The following is a 10923-nucleotide window of genomic DNA, read 5'->3' as shown; positions in this document are numbered from 1 at the left end:
TAGAAAGCAAGAAATTTTTAGAGGAACGTAAGCATTTGCGTCCATTTAGGCTATCACACAAACAAATAAAATCTATTATTAACAAACCGAATCTTGATAATCATAGAAACACTTTTACTAATCAATTTATTATGCAATACGCCAAACATTATTTAAAACTTCTTTTCTGGCGAAAGGGAGACGAGACATTACATTGAGATATTCTGCTCTCCAGCGGACTTAACGTCCATCCCACCAAGAACGAAATGGTACCCTCTCTCAATGGAGTGCTGCTCACACTCTTTACCAAGTTTAGATATGCATAGACCTTGCTGTAATTCCCGACATGAAGTTGGACAGGAATCGAAACCTTAGGGACCATTCCATGAAAGCCATAACCAATCTCTATGCCTGCAAGGAAGTTATCAGAAAAATATTGAGTCTGAAACCAAGCATAAACCACTGGATGTGCACAGTGGTTAAGCGCCCCATCCTTTTCTATGGGTTTACGGTAGGGTAATGCTAAACAGAGAAGCCTTGAGGATCATATCCAGCAAAGTCCCAGAAATTTTACTAAATCTTATTCAAACAGACCTTTGCGGCAGATTTCAGGCCAAGTGCAAGGCAACCAATTGACTGCAGCCCATACCTGGAGAGAACTTAAGTTCGATCACACCGAAATTCTGAACAATATTTCAGTAATTATATGTATATACATAGGTGAATCACAGGTTTTCTTAAAGAATTTCAGTGAGAAACGAATGGAATACCCGCAAATACTTGGGACCAGGCTCGACTGCAAAAAACGCATTTTTACTGATAGCTCAAAGCTGAAAAGTAAGATTGAAAGTTGATCTACTCACAAGAGCAAGGAAGCTTTCCTCCGACTCGGTAGTATTTCAGCCTCTTCACATCGAATTACAGTGGTATGGAAACTTTACAGCAAACAAGCTCGCAAGGATGAGAATAAATCTGTATTCGTATGGAAAAGTAGCTTATGTCGAAAGGCTGGCTTTAGCTCAAATCGGCATTCGCAGCATACGATTGCGAATGACTCACTGATGACGCTGAGCCGTTGAAGAACTTTTGGCAAATAAACGCTCAAGAAATAGTTCCGATACTAACAAGTCGATATTCTTATTAAGTCTCATCAAAAAATTCCTTTTCGTTTAAAGAATAAAAGGGAATGCCGCATTATACTAAAGCCAGTTATTGATTAGGAAGGAAACACAGATTTATTTACACATACTATGGGCTGCATTAGGGTGGATAATTTCTAAAATTACGATTTTTGCCGACCCCTAATAAAATTCTTTGTTCAACATTTTAACGCCCTCTAACCGCAATTTTTTTCGAAAACAAAGTTTCGAGAAAAAGATCCATACTGGAAGTAGTAAAAAGGTTAAGATAAGAAATATGTTTGAAGTCGATTTATACATAAAATTGCATGATTTTTGAACAAATAGTGGAATTTTTAACCTTCTATCCGGTATGAATATAAGCGTTTGGACATAGTTTGGTTGAGGCCATAAAATAGCTGTTTCTCTGAGATGGAAAAAAATACGTTGATCACCATTGTTCTCAAGTTCAAAGCTGATTCTGAACTCTTTTGGTCCCGCAACGATCCAAAACATTTGCAAACACATACACACTGCGAACATTTCGTTTACTTACAGTAAAATATTTCGTATGCATAACCCTCTTAAAAAATGCCTCTGGCATTATTTCATTACCAGGTCTGATTTAGGTGCGCTGCGCATTCATGGGATTTATAGAAGAGCCTCCCCAATTCTTCGTCGGGAGACCATTTTTCTTTGAAACAAAATTTGTTATTTTGTGGTTAAGTTACGAACCCAAATACATATCAAGAATACTGAAAATTAAAGACAGTAAAACAAAGCTGGACTCGGATCGTAACATCCGTTCACGGATCGAAAACGATACGAAAGAAGAGCACGTGATACGTTAGGCAGTATAAACTGAATGGGACAAAGAGTACGTTCACGTATGTCATAATCCGAAAAATGACGAGCAGTACGATATCGTATGTGACGATTCGAGCCCTGATTGAAACATTGGCAACCATCGAAGAAGTAGAAATTATTAACATTTTCGAAATCGTTGCATGTGTACTACATACTTAGAGCAATTGTAAAGGAGTTCTTATTTAGTAGCTAGGAACGATTTCGAGGTCTTTCAAGTGCGTGGAAGCTATTGAAACCCCACTTATTTTATAAAAAAAAATGTACTTGAACATAGGTACATACGTACATACACACACATGTACAAAATGTATGAAATACAAAGTGATTATAAAAAAAGGAGTTATGTTTCTGACATTTTAACTTACTTCATAAAGCTTTGTTTACCAAAAACAACACAATGGGGTGATTCACAAGTTGTCGTAACAGTCATATTGCGATAAAGTCATACATTATAAAATGTTTAAAACTGTTTGTGGTTGCTACGAATTTTTAAGAAATATTTATACATACATATGTATATAAAAAAAAAAAGTTCAGTTCAACTTTGAGCTGTGCCAAAAACTCACATCCGCTTCTCTTTCCGCTCCGTTAACTTTGGAAAATGTGTTTTTAAATTATACGCCCTCATTGAGAAGTTTTTTCTCCAACTACAAATTGAGATAAAAAAGAAATGGTAACCAACTTTTTCAAATCGTTTCCTACTTTTTCACTATTTGAGCAATGCTGTTGGTCCAATTTCCATCACCTCCAAATTTTTGAAATTTGTTGCACAGTGTTATTATAAAACATGGTGTCGCTACCTCTGAAAAAGATACGTCGGAAATTACGCTAGTATAGCTTTTGAGCTTTTTGAATAATCATTACTATTAAGTGAAAAAATAAAACACATTATAATAAACACTATTTTTGATCGAAAAAATTAAAATCAGGTAAAATTTTCTTTTCAGCGAACAAAGTTAAACTTAATTAGTTTTATTTTTTATTGGTTAAATAGAAAAAAAAAAACATATCTGCGTGCGATCGAGCGTTTTTTTGCCATACTTAAAACATGTTGACTTAAGAAAAATAAAATAAAAAAATAATGATTATTTTCTGTTCCTGTTTTTAACCTTTGACTTTATAATACTCGTAATACAAGAGTTGTGAAAAATACATTAATTTTTTAATGCATTAATGTTACTTAAAGCAATAATGCTACTGTAAAAAATTAATGCATTAATTTTTGAAATTTAATGCAAATACATATCTCAATGCATTAATTCTGAAAAATATAATGCTAATGAAATTTATTTTCATTAAATTATCCAAACTAATGCTAATGAATAAATTTGAATGCATTAAAGCATTTAGTAACTTTGCTCGTTTGCATTATTAAAAATCATTAATTTTTTCTAGTGATGTATAAATAACCTCTTTCAAAAGGACTTCGAATAATTTTAAGAAATTTAAGTATATGTATTTTTTCCACGTTTTCTCAACAGCGGAATGGATGCGTGTTTGACTACCAACTAGGGATGCCAGATCGAAGTAAAAGATTGAGTTTTGAATCGATTCAAATCGAATTAAAAATAAAGCAGCCCCAAAAATAAATGTCATGAACTTTTGACAGGAAATCCCTATCACCATATTATTTTGGTGCGCTGAACACGTATACGAAATCCGTTTTGCTCCATGACGTCAGGATTTTTCCCCAACCACAAAAAATATGGCGAGTGACAGATTCGTGTTGAGCTCATCAAAATATCCAAAAAATAACGCCCAATCTGAACAATTTGCATTATTTCCGAACTATAATTTTTCCAATAATAATTTTTATGCTATAAGTAAATTAAACGATGAGCGTTCAAAAAATAGGGTTTTTAAGGCATTAGTTCCTTGCTTTGGTTAACCTTCAGTGAAATCATTTTAAACAGTTTTTAACCATTTCTGTTTTCGTTTGCGAAAATCGCCTAAGTCTAGAGTTTAGTTTTACTTTATTAATCCATTGATCTTATATTTATTTAAACCGTAAGCCATGCTTCAATCTGGCTTCGGTTATTTCAAACAAACACAGACTCCTTCACACATTGACACCACGAACAACACACAACAGCATTCAGCGCCACTTTAGAAGCTAAAGTTTATTTAAGTCCTTACGTTTTTTTTTTTTGTTTTTATCGCTAAAGAATCTATGACACAAAAAATTTCTTGCATTATTCCCCTTACAGCTGTGATAATCACCCGCATTACATCAGTGGGGATGCCAGAAATTCCTCGCCATTTCAACGCCGACAGACCATTTATCTACGCAGTTGTGAATTTAAAGCGAATCTTATTATTTGCTGGCCAAATTACCAACGCCAACATTTAGAAAGCCGAGGAGGAAATTGAAAACAATTTTAAAAATGTAATTCATAAATATCTTTTTCAAATATGTGATCCATTTTGAATTTATTAAACCTTGAATGGCTTAACTCAATCATTCGGAACTTTTAGTAAATAAAAATTTTGCAGTTTTCATAATTTTAACGATAATTACATATATGGAGCACGAATACTTACAGTTGAAGGTTTGTTTTTTGGGCGATATCGAAAAACCTGTCGTATTACCTTAAATATGACGTTAATTAAATATCGATAAAGGTTTCGAAAGGTATATGTGACGGTTTATTGCATTGAAAGGAGCGTAGCATCTATGCTGAGAATCGCTTAAAAAGTGAAAATCTATTTTTGTGCGACCCGTGAGTACCTTTTAACTTCTATTGTCCCCTACATGTATACGTGCATATATATGCCGAAAAGACCATCGATAATAAATCGATAACAATGTCAATAATAGTATCCAAAGTGACGAAAGTTTACTATTTTCGTTACTGCAGTAATGTTTTTTTTTTTCAAAAGGTGGTTTAATTCAATCTATGTACTTGTATATGTATATATATGTACTTTCATTTTAAAGATCCTCATACATACATACATATATATAATAATACGTCAGAACCATATACGTTTTTTTTTTAATAATTCATTGGTGGTTGTTTCATTTGTAAATGCCGTCTTCCGTGGTGGTGGTCAACCGCTTTTTTTTGGAAATGTGTCAATTTTTTCTTCAATTCTTCAACATTCATACCTGGTTTATGGTTTTCTGCGAGATGGAAGTATGGCTTCATAAGCTGTTTCTACTATTATGTATCTCATTTAACGAAGGTTATCGCTTGATCAAAGCATTAATTTGTAAATAATTTTTCAATAATGTAATGTGTACAGTATATTTATAAATGTCTTCATTCATCATTTCTCACATGTTTCCATTTAGTTTTTGTTCTGATATAATTACAAATAAATGTTTGTTATAACTGGTGGACCATATACATATATATTCATATACATATGTATGTGTATGTAGTCGTTATGTTTTTTCGATATTTTTAGCTAATGATCGCAAGCATATTTTCAATTACTTAATATATTTTTTCAGGCATGATTATGGGCAGGTCACTACCCCGACTTCCACCGCCAGAGCTTGTGGTAGATCATCCATTCATTTTTATCGTATATAGTGATATTGCGGAAATATCGCTTTTTACCGGTCAATTTACCAAACCATAACTGCTTATAAAAATGTATGAATGTTTTTAAAACTTTTTTTATTTTAAGCAGATCTTGCATGCATGGAAGAGATACATAGATTTACAGATACGTACATACTATGCTACGAAATGCTCGAAATAAGTATATAAAGAGAAAAATTTGTTCGACTAACATACAGGTCCGGAAGCATTTCAGTATTTCAAAAATTGTTACTATCATCTTCAAAGCCTTTTTTATATAAATACGAATTTATATCGTTAATTTATTCAATATATCGTTATTTTTACGACAAATTTTTGACATACCAAATTATTTACATTTATTTATCTACAAATAAATTTCACCAACACCCTTATTCTAGAACTCGAATTTTCGTAATTCGTAATTCGTAGCTAAGTTACGGAAAACGAAAAATCCACATGCTGCAACCCTTGCGGAAAAATGTGCAAAATTATTAGACTCTACCGAAAATTAAGTAAAATCTTTAAAATGTCCCGCTTTGCTTCAACGGCGTGGATCAGGGGTCCCACTGAGAAAAATTTTGTCGAATCCCCCAAATTTCATTGTTTATTTACTAAATAGCAACTAAGTAATTTTCAAATATCGTTTAATACATTGAAATATAAAAGAGTTATACATAAAAAAAAAAAAAAAAAATTAATGCATACCACCAATTGCATACTTTCAGCTATTATGGTGCAATACTGTAGCTTCGTCGCCCAGCCACCCAGATTCAGCGCTGATCATCCATTTATCTATTTAATAAGCAAAGGAACTTATCGCCTGCCATTGTTTGTTGGAGATTATGTGAAACCATAGTGATAGTCTCATTAAGTCAACCACAAAGCATTCTCTATTTTCAATTGTTGCATAGAAAAGGACAACAAAGTGTAGTACACAAAAGTGTTCGGGTATTTATTATTCTTTTCAGAAATGTCACTCATGTAGTATAATTATTGCAAATAAAGTAAAAATAAACACACATACATATTTGATTCGGTTACGAAAGGGATTAAGTCAGCATTTTTTTGATACGACAATTTTAATGCAGTTTGATTCGTTTAACGGGGCTATGTTGAACTCCACCAAATTTGCCATATCGGAAAAATTCTGAGTTATTTCCTCTAGTAGTTAACCGATTCATTTATACATTTAATTAAGGGTTGGTTCACTTGATCTTGTTTGTTTCCTGACTTCCCAGTCGACACTTCAAAGACTAAGCCTTAACTAAGCCCACTATGCGGCGACCGTTGACCAAGGAACCGACTGTTTGACATTCCCGATATTTCACGGTAGACGATATGGAACCGAAAATATCGATATTGTACTTATTTAAAGTATCGCTTTAAAAATATCGCCTACTCATTAATATCGGAATAAAAAAACTCGATATTTCAAATATCGTTACCAAAATTCAAACAATGTATCTCGTACATAGGCCGCTGAGGTGTAGTGGATAGAAGTGCGCAAACCACCAAAATGATAAACAGTTACCCATAAAAGTACAATCGCCGTTCAGAGTCGACATAAAACTGTGGGGACCCCCTTTGTGCCTGCCACAACATTAAGGCGCGCGCGGCAAATCAAAGGAGAAGCTCGGCCAAACACTAACATATTGTGTAAGTGCTGCCGCGGATTGAAATCCCACCACATGCAATCCCAACTACGTAGAAGTATAGGTTTATTTAAAAATTGTTTGGTCGGAGTTGTAATAGCACTTAGACTTTATATGCCAATGTGTGACTTCTGTCCAGGATTATTTATAGACAAAATAAGAATGGATGAAGTTCAATTCACATTTGCTACTAATGACAGATTGGCGCTTACAAAAAACTACTTATTTTCTTTGGTTTTTTTTTTTTTTGTTGTTAGTCGGAGATTGGGCTCTAACGTTTAAAGTATTTTGTTGCCTAAATAAAAAAAAAAAGTTAACGAAATATCTATAAGAATAATGAACTCCACAGGTTTTCTACCGAATTTCTACAATTTAGGTTTTATAGTAAGATGATATTTTATTTTAATTACAATATATTCCATTATTATATAAGAGAATTTAAGTTAGTTTTTTGCATCACATTTCGTAAATTTTCTATTTGTTAATAGCCATGACGTCTTACTTCAGTGCTTCAGTATGCTGCCACCAAGAGTTTTTAAAGCTGATAGGCCATTCATATTTTTAATAAAAAATAGCAAGAATTCTCTATTATTTGCTGGACAAAAATCAAATCAATATTGAGGGAAGGGATGCTAATGACCTTCGAAAATATTCAAAAAAAAAAAAAAAATGCAAAAACACATCTACATAAATTTAAATTAAAATACATATTTACGTAAAAAAAATTTTAAATTAAATAATAAATTGCATACAATATTTCGTATCTAATGAATAATATATTCACATTTTATTATTAATAAATAAATTTACATGTTAAATGGAAACGTATTTTTATACATAATATGTATATGTATGCAAATAATATTTTGTTTTAATTTCTAATCCTTTTTGGCAAATAAGATACAGCAGCTGAATAACATTAAATCATAATAACCTATGTACATTAGGGTGGTTTAAAAATGCATGTGAAAAGGTAAAGTCAGAATGTTTATGCTCTCATCCCCTAGGATTGTTCTATGCCGCAAAAAATATACCCCTACTTTTTATTTTGAATTAAAAAAATATTTAGAGGTCGCTCAAAGCGCTCAATGTTTTTCATTTAATTTATATAGAAAAGAAACAACTTTTCGTTGAAATGGTATAGACTCTGTTTCTCTTCAGGAAATTCCCAATATCCACTTCTTTATTTAACAATTTTTTCATAGTAGCTATATTTTTTAGGCCCCCAAAAACCCCCCAGAAAGCATAATGGGAGATAAGTAAAAAATCTTTAGTATTAAAAAATCGAAAAATATTGATTTTCAAGAATTCCATACCATTTGTACGAAAAGATGTTTTTTCCCCATATAAAATTTATGGAAAACTTTGAGCGCTTTGAGCGATCTCTAAATATTTTTTGATTCCAAAATAAAAAATTGGGGTATATTTTTTCGACATAGAACAATCCTAGGAGGTGATTCTTAATTGATTTATTCATAATAAATGCCTAAGTAAGGGCATTGTAAAAAAATAATAACAAGTTGTGGTTCTGATATTTAAGGCCCCTTAAAAAGCCCGAGCCCGGAAGCATTAGTCCCTTTTACCCCTCTCTACCGACGGGCCTAGTGACGATGATAAGGATGTGCATATTCGCATAAGCATGTTTCACATAATAATTTTAATTTACATACATGCATACATATTTATTGACAGCCTAAAAGTATTCTAACATAAATTTACTAACACATATGGATGTAACATACAATAACGGGATGCATAAACGCATTGCACATCGGGTAACGACATACATTAGTATGAAGGTGGGCATATCCTTCCATTCGGGGGGGCCATTCCATTAATGTTTAAAAACATTTAAATCTAAACCAAAATTTGCTCTTAAACATTTCAGTTTGGCGAATAATGCCCGTGAGTGGGTTCAGACGTAAGCGTTTCATTGCTGATCGCCCCTATGTGTACATCATACATTCCAGGAAACATGGAATTGTTTTTATGGGACAATTCGCTAACAACTAAAACTTGAGTTTATGGCGTGCCTTACAGATTCAATAGAACTCATTACTCTAAATATACAGAAAGTTTAATAAATATTTTAAAATTAAAAAAAAAAATTAGCTATTTGATTTTAATTCATTCGTTCAATTGAAATATAGACGTACCTAGGTAAGTATGTATGTTATTGAGATCAATTACTTTAAATACTTACAATAGTTTATTTCTTTTAATTTAAAGTTTAAATTACATATTTTACGGTGAATTTTTTAGGTTTTTTGAAAATTCTCTTCAAAAGATAAAGACGTTCATATAAGAGGCCGATCGATTAATCGACATCGACATCGGCATCGGCTACTATCGGCCAAAAGAAAAAAATTTGCCGATTCTTTTTACTTTTTCCACACTTCATTCCATGTTATTTATTTTTTACTTTTTTAATTCTTTTAAAGTTTAAAATATTAATGCTACTGAGTTCCCGCCATAAATGTATTCTCATGTTTTTTTTTTACATATGACACATTTTAGCAAGTTTCGGCTATTTCTCTTTATTTATCTTCTTTAAAGAAATATTGCTTACTATTAAAAAAAAACGTAAGTCAAAATTTCAAACTTTGTAGAGCATTTGTAAAAATTCGACGAATTTCAAACTTTTTGATCCAAGGCGGTTTAATCAGATTTTTTTGAGTACGCAGTTTTTTAAATTTCGTCCTAATAAAGTGCAAATTTTAAATAGCTAGGACTTGCCGTTGATTTTTAGCAATTTTTTGTTTACGCATGTTCTTTCAAACAAAGGATGTTCGACAATTTTTTTGTATGGAGAAAATCAGCAACACCTTCCACAAAAAATTGCCAAAAATCAATGGTAAATCCTAGCTACATAAAATTTGCACTTCGTTAAAATAAAATTGAATGGGCTACAAAACTGCATACTCAGAATGTTTAAAGAAAACGTTTCAAATTTTTACTTACATAGTTTTTTAGATAATAGGGAATTTACATGATTTAACTTTCACAGGCGATTAGTTGAATCAAAAGTTGAACGAAAGTAGGCAGCCGACCAACTTCATTGAAAGCGATTAGTTTAAAGGCCGTTTAAACCAGGCAATTGTTGCTTTCAACTAAAAATCGCCTGAAAAATCGTCTAAATTTTACACACAAAAAAATCAATATATTCGCGAATTTATGGGTAAATTATAGTAAAACTGCGTACATAGTTTCGCTCTCTGATATCAGGATTTCTTTTAAAATGACTTTAAAATTTCAAAAATTCGGTGCAATGTAGGATAACAATGAAGGTATCACATAGAAGAAACAATTCTTTAGAATTATAGAAGAATAAATTTTTTGGTGCATAAGGACGAATGGGTATGGAAAATGTCCTTTACAAATTTTGTCCTTAAATATCCTTGAAAATTTGAAATATATTTTTTGAAAAAAGTATTGTTTGAGGACTAATATGCGAAAAAGATAAAATTTATGAAAAGCGCGTTTACAATACCTACTCGTCCATTTAAACCAAAAAACATTATTGTTTTTAAATTCTACAGAATTTTCTCTCATTTAGTGCGCATATTGTTATTCTACATTGCACTGATTTTTTTAAATAATTTTTTTAATTAATCTTATCTTTAAAGTTTCAAAGTCCTTTGAAAAAATCCTGACGTCAGAGTCAAAAATTAAAAACGCAGTTTTACTATATTTGGCCCATAGTTTCGTGAGTATGTCGATTCTTTCGTGAGTTTTGAATTTTTTTGTTTTTGTCGTACGGTGTTATTAGTTAAT

At 31.9% G+C, this 10923-nt stretch overlaps 1 protein-coding gene across 7 annotated transcripts in view; it reads left to right on the top strand.

Annotated features, from left to right (window-relative positions):
- LOC118743450 (alaserpin-like) overlaps positions 1-10923 on the top strand; it is a 34339-nt gene that overhangs the window by 6616 nt on the left and 16800 nt on the right. The gene's annotated exons all lie outside the window — the stretch shown is intronic.

The sequence above is a fragment of the Rhagoletis pomonella genome, unplaced genomic scaffold, assembly GCF_013731165.1.
Source record: "Rhagoletis pomonella isolate Grant_MI unplaced genomic scaffold, Rhpom_1.0 Rhpom_scaffold_00007, whole genome shotgun sequence".
Taxonomy (NCBI): domain Eukaryota; kingdom Metazoa; phylum Arthropoda; class Insecta; order Diptera; family Tephritidae; genus Rhagoletis; species Rhagoletis pomonella.
Note: the sequence above shows the minus strand (reverse complement) of the source record. Positions and strands in the feature narration are given on the sequence as shown.